This window comes from Amblyomma mixtum, chromosome 2 (assembly GCF_055824585.1).
Source record: "Amblyomma mixtum isolate Tamu chromosome 2, ASM5582458v1, whole genome shotgun sequence".
Lineage (NCBI taxonomy): Eukaryota > Metazoa > Arthropoda > Arachnida > Ixodida > Ixodidae > Amblyomma > Amblyomma mixtum.
Genome location: NC_143013.1, coordinates 277,713,042 through 277,726,170, shown reverse-complemented (window position 1 = coordinate 277,726,170; position 13,129 = coordinate 277,713,042). Strand labels below are relative to the sequence as shown.

The 13,129-nt window shown below is 44.2% G+C and overlaps 2 long non-coding RNA genes across 2 annotated transcripts in view; one reads left to right on the top strand and one right to left on the bottom strand.

Annotated features, from left to right (window-relative positions):
* The window catches only part of LOC149364085 (uncharacterized), a 199,860-nt gene that overhangs the window by 90,241 nt on the left and 96,490 nt on the right, over positions 1-13,129 (bottom strand). The window lies entirely within an intron of this gene.
* On the top strand, positions 4,589-8,172 carry LOC149364086 (uncharacterized). Its single transcript, XR_016288599.1, has 3 exons — positions 4,589-4,662; positions 6,743-6,830; positions 8,039-8,172. It is a non-coding gene; the product is annotated as an uncharacterized LOC149364086 (long non-coding RNA).

Below are 13,129 nucleotides of genomic sequence, written 5' to 3'. Positions count from 1 at the left end.
ACTTCGTATTGCCTTGTTTACTACTCCGCGCCAGAAGCAGCTTGAAAATTCCCGCGGGTGTCAGAGAGAAAATGAACGAGCTAGGCTATGACGTTTGTTGCATAAATAAAGGAACTGCATGGCAACAAACGCCCCATCTTCGCTCTACAGCAATTAATGCTGTAGAGCGCTTCATCCATTACGGTTCATTTTCCAATGTGTGCCTGGTAACAGCACGACAAAAACCGTCACTGCCATGCGACGTGTGTGTTCACTACAATGAGGCGGGCATGTATTATAAAAGGACTGTTTATCTTTAAGACTTTGACCGTTGAAAGGTTTTTGAACGGAGTGGAATGCGTAAAGTCAGCGAACTTCTATTTAAAAGTTGATTTTTGTACTTGGCGATGATCTACGCAGAGGAGAAGTACTGGAAATTTTTGCTTATCTAAAACCTCAAAACTCAGCATAACTGAACCTAAAATTGCAAGTCACAACGACATAACCTTCGCAAAGCAATATAAATGGGCGCTGGTGGCTTTTTCGAGGATGTTGGGTGGCAGCCATCGTGTGAAGCCGTGAATTTCTTCATATATTCGCTGAGGAAAGATATGTGATGGCGTCTGCAGAAGGAGCCAGAATGGCGCATCTGTGGGCCCCTCTGAAGGTGGCTTAAAATGCCATATTGATGCTATTATGAATGTTTCAGCACAATATTTTGTATTTCCTAACCTTAATAACTAGGAACCTTTTTTTTCTTTCCCCGGCTCACACTTCGATCTTAATATGCCAAATTTGTTTTCGGAAAATGAAAACTGTGAACTGCCAGTTTTTAAAATAAATATCACATGATAGTTCGTCTGATATTTGATGTTTAAGATTTTAACTGAAAGAAGCGACTCAGAATCACTAAGAACTGACTAAAACGCTGTTGTGGTGCATACATCTAGCTTTCTGAAATAAAGGAAGCTTAATAACAATGCTTTGTTCAAAGCTTGAATATGCATTCGCATTTTTGAATAGATACGTGCTTTATTAGACTGAAACGCAATCTGAGCGAATTTTATTTCTTCATTTTCTTCTCTGCGTTCTCTGGTTCATGTAATTTCAGAGTCAAATAATCTACTGATAACGTGTCTCCAATTAAGCTGAAACATCACTTTTTTCTCATTAGCAATGTTAATTTTTCTGCTTTTACTTCTTACCAACTGATTATAATTATGATTTATCGCTCATTTACGCATAACAAAAACACACATGATTAAGAGCACGAATTCTTATAGCGCAAGTGCATCTTGCAAAATAAGATGCAGTTGACCGCTTTTGTTAATGTAATTTTGCTGAACAATTTTTATGGTATTGTGTTCTGTGTAAATTTAAGCGAGAAAAAAAGTTAGGAAACAGAACGTGGCACGGCGGGTCACTGTTGGCCCGTAGTGCCATTCCACTCAACAACATGGCGATGGAGCTACTAGAAATTCGTCTTTATCCTCGTCACCCGTACCAACGCCTTGAACGCAGCTGGCACCAGATGATCTCACATGATGTGTTTACATGACTGGTGTAATGCATGACCGGCATCAAGTGACTCAGATGCAACTGGAAGATCGCATATGATCACCTCATGAGGCGCCATCTCTCTACCACTGCGCTCTGCTTGATCTTGTTAACACTCAACAGTCGATCAGAGCTTGTTTATTTCGATGGGCTGCAGAAATCCGTACTTCTCAGAGTTCGCGTGAAAAAAAGATCAGAAAACACTCAGCGCGGGCTTCTCAGCAGCTGGTCAGACCATTACAAGGAATGTGCAGTGGCAGTATGGGACTACGATGAAGGACGGTATGGAGAATAACTTGAAAAAATTTTTGTCGCCTTTTGAAAAAGAAAAACTGAGAAAAACCCCTTAGTGAAATTAAAATGACAGAAGCGTTAAATTTCGCCACATTTAGTATTTTGAATAGGAACGTGTATGCCTGAAATTTATAGCCGAATAAAGGCCAGAAAAGAATTTTAGCCGATATTCAGCATGCGCTTTTGACATTTTAATCTGGTTGTTGTATTTTAGTCGCAGCATTTCTGCCAAATAGTATACATGTCACAGGCAGCGAGCGAAAACATTTCAACTGCTTACGTATCTTGCGCAGGTTGCTAAAAACAGTGCCAAAAAAAACTGGGTTTCGCATAAGGTTAGAACTTTCTCATACAGTTCCAGAAAGGAAACTTGCATACGGAAGTAAATCATTGTTTTAAGTTAGCCAAATAACGTCCCACGATTGAAGCGCTGTCAGTGAGTTTTATTCTGCCGAGAGCTGCTTTTCATCCTAGAGTCATTTTTTTGTGAATGTTTGACCATTTAACAAAATGTAATCAATTTAAATGGCTGCTCATATAAGTACCTCCGGTTGATGGGAGCAAAAGTTCGTGAGCCGCAACCATACTCATATATAAATTTAAAAAAAATCAAAAATCAAAATCAAAATTTTATTTGTCTGTATACGTACACATTCATAAATTCTGATCTGCCTAAGCACATTTTGCTTGTTGACTGATCAGGCAGCAGGTGGAGAAATACCTTCATATGTATACTTTACTGGTCTAAACACTCATACTAACATAGAAAAAAAAAACAATAAACCAAACAAAACACAAACAAAGAAATTTTGAACACAAAATTGCACATACGAAAGAACTCAAGCTATACACAGGGAAATACATTTGCACACCAATTTCTCATGTCAGTCATCATCCTACGTTTGTTACTTGCAATACATAGATCATCGGGAATTTCATTAAATACAGCCGGTACATAATAACTGCGCATCTTTTTACCATAGTTTGTGTAAACCCGTTGCTTAAAAAAACGTTCTGTTTTTCTCAAGGTGACATCTTTTTTTACGGGAGTCTTATATTCATTTTAATAATAATACCGTGTTAACACAACAAAGTGAAATAGTTCACGAATTTGAAGGATGCCTAACTCATCGTATCTCTCTTTCATGTCAACCGAGTGTAGTTTTGTGCCGTACGATATAGTGTTGACGATTCTTTTTAGGATAACATTTAATGCTTCTTTTTTGTATTCGGAGCAGTTACCGTATAGAGTAATGCCGTACTTTAAAACAGGTTCTACTAATGCTGTATAGATCAGTCGCCTAAGATGGAGCGGAGCTTTACCACGAAGGTGATGTATCATGATACAGGTGATGATACATTGTGATACATCATAGCCGCAATGGCCCTTATCTTTCGAGAGAGGTAGACGATGTGGTCGCTCCATGTAAGGTGTTGGTCAAAGTGGATGCCCAGATGCAGAACTTTCGCTCTATTTGCATAGCTTTACAATTACACTGGTAAAATTGGGATGTATGAAGATACAGTGGTTGGTTGAAAGCAACAATTTTATGAGGGTTTTTAAAGCATGTCAGTTTTGTTTTGTTCACGTTTAAAAAAATGAAATTTTGCGAGAACCAGTCAACAACTTCACTTATATCTGTTTGAAATGACTCCAGAAACAGAAAGAAACAGAAAAAAGAAAAAGAAACAGAAATAAAATTTATACACCATTAAGCAGCGTGTACGTGTGGTGTATCAGTACAATTTATACGTTGAACTCACATGCACTCTGAGAAAGCCCAGTAAAATTAGAGTTAGGTTTATTTTTCTGTCAGGACACAGAGACAACTTTTCTTAGTACTGCAGGTATGTAAAATTTACAGCATATGCACAAGGTGTGTTCTCACTCGATCGAAAACCGGGAAGGTTCCCCGCTATGCAAAAAGACTAACGAAAAAGCTGCTTTCACTGCAATGTTTGCGTGCCTAATATAAAAAACTCAACCTGTTTGCCCTCGGCTCCAGTTGTCCATTCGGCTCCGCTGCATTTAGACTGTGGTTTGAAAAACCTTCTTGAAAAAAAAATTGCTATAGGGGGGCCAAAAACCTTATACACGCTTAACAGCTAACAGAACGTACCACTTTGCTTCCGTTTTCAGTATCAGACACAGGACACAGTATCGACTCTGGATAAGTCGAACACAAGCACGACTGAAAACTTATTAGCATTCTGTGCAGTTCAGAATCAGGGCAGCCATTTTAATACATTTGGGTAATTATTATACAAAAAACCAAAAATTAAGGTCGGAATAATGAGTTTCCAATAATTACTATAAAATATTGTAGGTAATGTTTTAGACAGGTCATTTTCGCCATCATATATAAAAAATTCGGTGTCCCAAGGCACACTTCGGAGTGTAACCCCACCTTCCCTTCAAAAGAAGCGATGGAAAATTTTATGAAGCTGTTAAAAACAACTCTGAATTGGAATGAGTGATTGCGACTTCGCTTCATGGCATTCACTGAGCCGCAGAAAAATTCCAAAAACAAGCCCTGAAATTATGCACTGTATATCAAGCCAGATTTACTCTGACGTATACGAAATAGAAAATACGTCACTTGTGACGTGTGCTGCACTGCAGGGGACGATTGCAATATGTCAGTCAGAGAGCGAAGAAAGAGAAACTATGTTGTTGACAAGGCTGCGGCAATCGACATTCCTCTGCTGTGTATATAAGAGGATGTGTGCACTCAATTGTCCACGGTAAGCGAGAGCCCCAGAACTTGCCACGATGAGTTCTCACGGTTCTTTTCAACTCACAGTTTTTGGAATAATTGTCCTCCAAGCAATGTAAGTACCACTTACGCTCTTTTAAACGACTTGAAATCTCAGACGAGAGCAAATCCCTGTTTTTAATAGCTCGGCGCTAAAGAAATTAGGAGAGATTATCGGGATTTAGGGAGAAATGGTGATAATGCGGGCTATAACATGAAAAAAAGAATATTTGTATTTTTTCAGCTGGTGACAATATATCTGCTTTCATATAAAAACCTAGTCCAGGTGTTGATCTTGAAATGTATGAGTCAGGCCGCGTGTGATTCGCATAAATATTCGCTGTTTTAAATCGTGGAGGTAATGATTCAGCACTGGACACCACTTCAAAAGGATGCGGGTTTGAGAAAACGAGTTCTACTTTTATTTTACCTTTAAAACTACTCAACCGAGTGCAATGTTTTGTTTTCAGTCAATAAGAGGGATCAATCAAGATTAAGAAATAACACGCACACAGCATTTACCTAAAATAATTTAGATTCGTTTGTAGCACCAAAAACTTTGTCATGCAGAATATGAGCTCCTTGCACCACATAAAGAATTCGTGCATCATTTTTCACTTTACTTGATGTTAATTTAATATGAGCTTATGTTAGCTGCGCCGGAAAAAAACACAAAAACTTCACTAGCTTACTGCAGCCTTTCTTTACATATTCATTGATATTCCTAGTGCAGGCAGAAGTATGGGTTTCTAGACTACCCAAGCTTTCAGTTTAAATAATTGGCCCGGCAACTTATCGGCAGCTTTCAATACCTTGTCAGGGTAAGATAAAATCCTCTTTGGTAAGAGACAATCCTTTTTGTTTAAACACACGACAGATTCCTTGATCCCACTCTGAAAGCTCCTGCTTTGCTAAAAAGCTGAAAACACGTTGATTAAAAAAGAATAGAGCGCAGTATACACAAGAATTGCTACTGGCATTAGGTGGGATTATGAAACTTCATTTTTTGGCAGTGCGCGCTGCCTAAAATGCCTAAATAGGGCATGAACCTTGGAAAGTGTGGTGCGGGCGTGAAACATTTTCATCATCATGATCATTCATTTTTCCTTTGAGGTTGCGGTAAGAACATTTTTTAAAGCGGGAGGGGGGGCAATAGGGTGTCTAGCGGTAGGCATACAAAAAAATGAGTAAAATTAGCAGAACGAAGAGACAGAGAAGATTATCAAAAAAGGCTTGGTACGTCAAAAATAAGTAAGAGCGACACTACGGCAAAACGAAGTATTACTTTAAAAGGATGGTTTAGGTTTGTAGGGTTTCTTAACGTCCCAAAGCGACTCAGGCTATGAAGCACGACGTAGTGAATGGCTCCGCAAAGTTTGGCCCCCTGCGATTCTGTAGCGTGCACTGATATCGCACAGCACACGGACCTCTAGAATTTCGCCTACATCGAAATTCGTCCGCCGTGTCTGGTATCGAACCCGCGTCTTTCGGATGAGTAGCGCAGCCCCATAACCACTGAGCCACCGCGCCGGCAATTGTTGAAAGGTTCAAAAATAATGCAGTAATTAAGGCAATATCTGTAGCAGTAAACAAATATGGCTTCGCGTGTCGGAAAACAGAAAAAAAAAATTGGAGATAAAGCAGTAATTCTAGCTGATGAGACTCCTGGGAAATGGGGACAAGGGAAAGCGGCTGTTGAAGGTTAAAGTGGTCATTTAGTACTTGTCTCAATGTTGATGGATGTGTGTCAGTAACAATGTTTTTGGGACGATTATATCGTAGTTCTATGACGATGAGACTTGAAAGAAATTGTTGAAACCGTTGGTCGAACCATGAAAGCACTCTATGTTAAACGAGTTAAATGAGCGGCGAGATGTGCGTGATGAAACATGTAATATGAAGAATGTTTATAATGATAATAGACCGAAAGTATAATCCCACTTTGTTCTTTTCCTCTCTTTCTACGTCTACTCATATGTAATGTTGCAATTTGGGCACTATGTATGGTTTGCCTGCCAGCCTTACCTTCATTTCCTTTTTTTTGTCATCACGAACAGCCTCCGTTGAGTTTTTAATTTAGTGACAAATGGTATGTTTTTATATGTTCGACACACGTATAACATTGATTACTAATGAGGTTCCGCTGTTATTTTCAGTGTTGTCTGTTTCAGTAGGCCACAGATTATTTCAAGGTCGAATAACACACCAGAAGATAAAATCTCTGTGGAAACCTGCAACGCTACGGTAAGTCATTTCAACTTTATTGCGACATAAGTGATCGATTTCGTGTTACATTTAAAACACTTCGGATTATCATCCGCTTTCCGCAGCTGTAAAAACGTTGAGTAGGGGCCCAAGTGAAACATATAGACAGCAGTTAAGATGCGCAGTTTTTGCAGGAGTTTCAGACTTTGGATGAAATAGGCACAATGTTCACTCAATCCTCTCTATCCGGTTATAGAGTAAAGCTACATAACTTTCACAGAAAAATTGCAGTACAGAAGCATTCTTCCTCACCCAAGTTCTAACTAGCGACCACCAACTGTGATGGGCAGTGTGCCCTTCCAAATGAGCTGATCAGAACACCTAGAACCAGATGGCAGGGCGAGGTTGTACCAATCAATAACTCGAAGTGGGAACGGTGCTCATCCAATCTATTCCAAAAGTTGCTCATTTTCTGTGAGAACTGTAGAGCTTTCGTTTGCAGCCGTATGGCTCCTCATGGGCGGATTGTAATGAGCAATTATTTCCTTAATAATATTCATTATTAACAACCTGTAATATGAACAGACTTTCATAGTGGAGCAGAGATGCACTCTACGGAACGGCAAACAGCATAATCGAGCGGCAGTACGCAATAACGAGAACAAATCCGAACCAGTTTCTGATGCTTGGGAAGTGGCGAACGCTGCCGCAATCACACCAATAATATTCCGTTCGATGAATGCTACATTCAAGAAATTTGAGGCGTGAAATAGGGAGAACAATTTACGAAGTTTCAGGAAACTTTCAGAACAAAAACCGTCTTTTTCTGATTGTCCCAAAGTATCAAGCTGCTGTTGGGAAAAAATTCATGAAATACGGTTTTTTCGGTATAATGAGAAAATTTTCGCTTACGGCATTGAACATTACTGGACGACATTGATGACGCCGATTCAAAAACGGGCATCCATGAACCATTCTAAATTGTGAATCTTACCATATTGGTAGATAGCCTACAATATGCCAGAATTTGTAACTAGGCCACCCTAAATATGCTAATTTGGTATGAATCTTGTAGAGCAGCACTCTTTTAAGCTATGCGAGGGACAGCTGATATGTATTGTTCAGAAGAAAGATATTCTGTAGTTACGATATGACAACTGTCGGTGACATACCTCGCCTGCAGTTATTTTGCGTTTTTTTTGCTGAATTTTGTGTAGTAAACGATTATTTCATTCTTTTCGTTTCAGTGTAATTCATCAAAAAATTTAACATGCAGAGAACCCTGCATTTGCGTTACTCTTAACGGGGAAGAAAACGGAACGTGCTTCGATTTGTCTGCATACGATTACGAGATCGGTTCGCTAACAGCGAATTATTCGACAACTCCTCGTCCTTCTGGGAAATCGGTTGTTTAACAGCTGTGGCTTCCCTTTTGCTCTCGACGCAGTGAAAGCGCAACACTTGAATTGCATATTTATTATATTAGGGTGCTTTTTAAATAAACAAGCGAGCGAGAGCCCTGCCGGACAGGTGTTCACGCTCGCACAAAGAGAAATTCGCCTCATATTGTTGAGTTTTTTCTTGCACCGAATGGTTTCACTTTTATTCTTAATTAAAAAGACCGCTCTTGAAATTCCCCTCCGACGGGAATTTTTTTCAACCCTTTCTTTCTGCTTTCGTTTTGCTCAAAAAGTAAGAGCACTTATGACGCAAAAACTATCCAGAACAGTCCCCGAGCCTAAATAAACAGACATCTGTCCAGAAAGAGTCGACAAAAAAATGGAAGAAGCGGGATGTAGAAAAGGCAATTTATGAAACGCAAGGTGGAGAACCATGCCTAGAATTGTGAGACCTCAGAAGTTTTGTGGCAAAGCCAGAAATTTGCTCCTGAAAAGCTATTTTTCATTCTTCGAAGCAGGGACCTTCGTAATATATTAGAGGCGATCGCCGTAGTTACTGTGGGGAATGAAGAGATGGGATAACTTGCACTCAGATTTTTAAGGCGCCAACTGTGCAAGGGCCCCGGGAGGCAGCTGTGCGCTCTAGTCTCCTCGTGGCAGTATTCGGACGGTAGCAGTTGCATGCTGAGGGCATGTAATCCTCCGTACTTACGGACAGCGGTTATATGAGCTGTAACATATTGCATGCTTGCACACGCATGCACACACTGTCGAAATTAGGTAGACTGATGACTGACTAAATGAAGATGGGCCACCCTTTATTCAATTCGACAGCAGGGGCGCCAGCGCTGTATACATAGTGGCCATAAATTGCGCGCCTTATACTCGGTTGGCGTTCTATATCGTCGAGGTGAACGTACCATTAAGCGCTTGTGTAATCGAAGCAGGGATATCGAGGTACGTGGCTGTGAAGCAGATTGAAACAGACGCAGGCGAAAATACACTGATCGGAAATGTTCGTAAAAAGCCCGAAGGCCATCGCACAGGCTGCGGGAGTGACTGCTCTCCGCCGTCCCAGAGCTGGCAGTGCGGGTGCGCTCTGGATCCCTCAGCTTTGAGGGCATACGCTGTGAGGACGTTTGTCCCTGTCTCGCTCGTGCGGGTATTGAAAGTAATTTTCCCGCGAATTTTAGTGGCGTGCCTAAGAGAGCAGCTTACACGCCTAATACCGCTGCGCAAGGGCGCTTGGCGTGAGAAATGGGTCTAGAGGACAAAACTGGCCGCACCTCTCCATGCAGACGGGGATCTATTAAATGCGCAAAAACAAATGAATCAGTCAAGCGGAGAAGCTAAAGAGGCGGTAGCTTCAGTAAACACACAAGTTCTTTTCTTCTTTCAACGCTAGCCTGAAACGATGGCTCGAAGATGCTCAGGCAGTAGATCTGTGGCACCGGTGGTGCTACTCGAAGAAATAAGTGCTGCTGACTTTTATAATCATTCGTTTATTTTCAATGCGTACTATACAAAAGATTCAAAATGCATCGATTTTAGGAAAAAAGGGAAAAGACTGCGCCAATATACTTTAGAGAGAGTCGAACTTTCGGCAGGATCGATCGTGTAGAGCACTGGCCAAACCTTTGACCGGGACGAAAACAAGCAGAACCGACATTTCGTCGGGACCTTCCCTTGAAGATTTGGCTCCCCTGCACTTGCCTCGAACAATTTAATCACTTGCTATAAGGCGAGCGATTGGGCTAGCAGCTCTTCCGCTTGTCCCATGTACGGCCGCAACTGTCGCCCGCACCACGATCTCTCTGATAGGAAAACACTAAAACTAACATCTCAGTGCTGCTTTCAGAAACTTCGGAGACAATGGCGGTGTCTCTGTCTTGTGCGCAGCATGGAGTCTTTGGGGAAAAGCGCTCATGCAAAACATTGCAGCTCACCCTGCAAAGCTGTGCTCTTCCGCATCGCGCTACTGCCTTGCACACAGCTTAAGTGAAGGGCCCTCTCGCACAAATCAATGCTTCCGGCTGCCTCCTGCTTTTTGGACCGGACCTTTCGTTCCCGAAACTACGACGAGATCGCCACGCTGCCTGTCCTCGGGACACTCCATCCACTAGTTGTCCTACTGATGGCTTGACCTGGCGCGGGTTAGCATGCCAGTATGCAGCGTGACAGTCGAAAGGAGGCAAGCTGTTACCGTATTGCCTAGGACTGCCAAACCTGCGTACAGCTCTTTATGGAGAGGGTCAAAGAAGATGTACTCCAATGGCGCTAACTTGCGCTGAACGACTGACTAGTGCGCTACCGTAGCAATCGAGACGATCAGCTGCACATCTTTGAAGATAATGTGACACTGCGTACACACCACGTACACACCACGTACGCTATATAACTGTCGTGTCCGGTCGCTGTGTTGAATGCAGCGAAAGACGCACACGGTACTTTAAGACTTCGTTTATTTAAAGCCGATGAGGGTGCGACCAGCGTCGACCGAGGCAGGAGCCGAACTGGCCGCCCGAAGAAAGGAGGGAGCGGAGAAGCGTCCACGGGAGGGAGTGGCTTCCCAGAACAGGAGGAGGGTGCGGGGGCGCACCGTGGGGGGGGGGGGGGGGCATCTGGCGACAGCGTGCGACGAGGGGCAAGTGGTCGTTAGGAGGAGGATGCGAGTGGTCGTTAGGAGGAGGATGCGGGGGCGCGCACACACAAAAGCAATAAGGGGACACAACACTTCCTTCCCCCTTAGAAAGTTGCCTGGTATCGTGCAGGGGGTCGGCGCTCACGCGTGGAGGCGCGCTGGCTTTGTGCGCTCGGGGGAGAAACACTTGTAGGCTGGCTGTTGTTCGCTGTGTCTCCTAGGTCTGTCCTGGGCGAAGTCTCTTCTTCCGGGAAGAGGTGCCAGGCTATGTGGGAAGATGGTGCACGTGTTCTCTCCGCTGGCGGACAGCTCTCAGACGGCGTCGTAAATCTACGCAGCTGGTTGAGATGTCGGCGTGCTACTGTGCCATGTATGTTGACGAGCCAAGAGCGCAGGCCTATGCGTCTGACAATTGTAGCTTCCTCCCAGCGTGGCTTTTTCAGAAACTGTCGGGCGAGGACGCGCTGCCCCTCATTAAGCGTGCCGCAGCGCGGAATTGCTTTTTCTTCCCGGAACGTCTCTGCCTTTGGCTCGGGGAGGATGGCTGTGAGCTGGGTTCGCATTTCACGCTCGAACATCATTTTCGAGGGGGTCTCGCCTGTTGTGCTCTGAACCGTCGTGTGCTGCTTGAAGAGAAAGCGCGCAAGGCGGCGCTGCAGCGAGCCTGTCTGATCTCTTTCAAGGGCGCGTTTTAGCTCGGCTACGTAGCGCTCGGCTTGTCCGTTTGTCGCTGGGTGGTAGGGGGCCGATGTAACTGATGAGATCCCGTTGTCGCGATAAAACTTGAGGATCTCCGCAGACACAAACGGTGTTCCGTTGTCCGACACTACCTTGCGCGGCAGGCCGAACGTTGCAAATAGTGATCGGAGGTTGTCAATGACTGCTGCCGAAGTCGTCTGTCCCATTTGCCTTATCTCAAGCCACTTTGTGTAGGCATCTACGACCACAAGGAAAGTGCAGCCCTCAATTGGTCCTGCAAAATCAATGTGCAGTGTGTGCCATGGTGTGTCTGGCTTTTCCCATTCTGGGACAGGAGCTTTCGGCGGGGCGCTCCGGCTGCTCTGGCAAGGCTTGCATTCTCGCACCACTGTTTCGATGTCGTTGTCAATGCCAGGCCACCACATGTAGCTTCTGGCACACTTTTTCATTGCAACGATGCCCCGATGTCCGGCGTGGATGAGAGACATAGCTTGTGCGCGTAGTTCTCTCGGCATCCCAACTCGGGACCCAAATATGATGCAGCCGCGATGGGTGCTCAACTCTGTAGCTCGCCTGCGGTAAGCGTCGAAGTTGTCCCCTTTGAGTTTATGCACGTTGCCTTGTTGAACAGCTGTGTAAACTAGCCGGAGAGCTGCGCACTTCTGCGTAGATGCTGCAACTGTGCCTGCTGTAAGCGGAGGTTCTGGCAGTGCTTCGAACATCAGAACGTCTCCTGGTGGAAATGGTTCGTCAACAGTTGCGTCTAGTGGCAGACGGCTTAGCGCATCGGCGTTTTGATGTTTACTCCCATTGCGGTAGACCAGAGCGTAGTCGTACGCTGAGAGTTTGATGGAATGCTGCGTCGGCTCGATGACACCTTGCTGCTCCAGTTTGTCCAACTCTTTTTCAACTGAATCTCGGAGAGCAAACGGCACCGGCCTGGCCTTCAGAAATTTGGGTTGCGCGTTGTCCAACAACTCCAGTGTGACCGGGGGCCCTTCGTTTCCTGGAATCTCTTCCGAGAATACTCTTTCGTATTTCTCTTGCAGTTGCTCAACCATGTTCTGGCTCGGCGTCTGGTGTATGCCGCATATCATCACGCCTAGTGGAGAAAACCAGTTTCTCCCTAGAAGGCTTGATCCTGTGCCCTTCACAACAAGCAGAGGTAGCGTATGGGTCTGGCCGTTGTAGTTAACCTGCACGTTGGCAGAGCCCAATAGTGGCAGATTCTGTCCTGACCACGTTCGCAGGTGCGTGTCGTCTTGTTGCAGGGCGGGTGCGTCAGATGGCCATGAAGTTCGGAACGTGTCCTCACTGATCAGAGTACAGGCTGCGCCGGAGTCCACCTCGAACTTAATCAGCTGGTGATGTACGCTTACTTCTGTAAAAATCTTCGGTCGCGTGCCGAGATTCATGGTGTTCAGGTCGTACAACACAGATGGTGTTGCTGATGTTGTTCCATGGAGATCAGATAGCGGCGTATTCTCTGAGGCGTTGACGCTGTGATTAGGCTGGGAAGGTGACTTTATCTTGGCAAGTCTCCGTTTCGTAATGCATGCTCTTTCGATATGCCCTCGCTTGTGGCAAAAGTTACACGT